Below are 1,164 nucleotides of genomic sequence, written 5' to 3'. Positions count from 1 at the left end.
TGAAACCCTCCAGCGCTTCGCCCCACTCATAATCATTCACTCCATAGGCTGTGATTTTCATTACTAGAACTTAAATATGACGTTCCGTCAATGCTACTAATAGAGAAGCACCCATTCACTGATAATGTCCAGGCGTAATCAAATGAGATCTAGCACTGCAATTATGAATTTCCTTTCCACGGTTTATTTCCATCGAGCGGCCTTAGTGTTACTGTGATATCGTGTGGGGTCCACGTCCCAAAATCAAGATATGATCATGAGAGACGCTGTACTGGAGGGCTCCGGAAATTTTGGTCATGTGATGTTCGTTAACATGCACTGCCATCGAAATGCGACCGCCGCGGCCGGGATCTAGCCCACGACTTTCAGGTGAGCTGCCGAGCACGCTAGCCACTGATTCACAGTGGCAGACCACCGTGGAATATCCGAATAATCACTAACAGGAACATTCTTGGCACACGAGTAATAATGACGCATGTAGAGAGTGTTTGATTTCTCTGAAATATTAACGGGACTTTCGTGCGTATGTGTGAAGTCAAGAAAAAAAAAAAAAAGAAAAGTGAAACAATGTACCGTCAAAAAAGAAAAAGCACTTGCCGAAACCCGGGATCGAACCAGGGACCTTTAGATCTTCAGTCTAACGCTCTCCCAACTGAGCTATTTCGGCTGTTGGGCTCAGCGGCGTAAAGTGTCTTGCGGTGTATAGACTCTACGAAAAATGCATTGGGACATGTTTTTATATTAGGACGTTCTGAAACAGGCATATCGGCGCTTACAACTTTAACCGGCCTTAATGAAACAATTCTATTGGTACGAAGCTATCCCACAGCGCAGGCTGCGGCGTGAACTCGTTTTGCAATAAGGAATCACAAGCAGCGCTTATTCGGATTTGTGGTGCGCTTTTCTCGAACCTAATTAAACAAAAGTTCCTGTTTACGTTCCCCCATAGACTGCAGGAGGCAAACATTTATATTCCCCAGCGGGTACACGAAGCTCACCGCTTGGACACACTCAACCAAGAATATTGATTGGTGGCGGCACCTCGTATGTCTTCGACGAAGCTTGTTCGACGTTTTTTATAAACATGCTGCTCTTGATTTCGCCTGAAGTCGCGAACGTGTGAGGCGTAGAAAATACGTAGCCGTGGTTTGTACGCAGTTTAGA

General features: G+C 45.5%; 1 non-coding gene across 1 annotated transcript; it reads right to left on the bottom strand.

Annotated features, from left to right (window-relative positions):
• Positions 1 to 594: 594 nt before the first annotated feature.
• TRNAF-GAA (transfer RNA phenylalanine (anticodon GAA)) lies at positions 595 to 667 on the bottom strand. Its single transcript has one exon. It is a non-coding gene; the product is annotated as a tRNA-Phe (tRNA).
• Positions 668 to 1,164: the final 497 nt, after the last annotated feature.

This window comes from Rhipicephalus microplus, chromosome 7 (assembly GCF_043290135.1).
Source record: "Rhipicephalus microplus isolate Deutch F79 chromosome 7, USDA_Rmic, whole genome shotgun sequence".
NCBI lineage: Eukaryota > Metazoa > Arthropoda > Arachnida > Ixodida > Ixodidae > Rhipicephalus > Rhipicephalus microplus.
The sequence above is the reverse complement of the archived record's forward strand: the minus strand, read 5'-3'. Positions and strand labels throughout refer to the sequence as shown.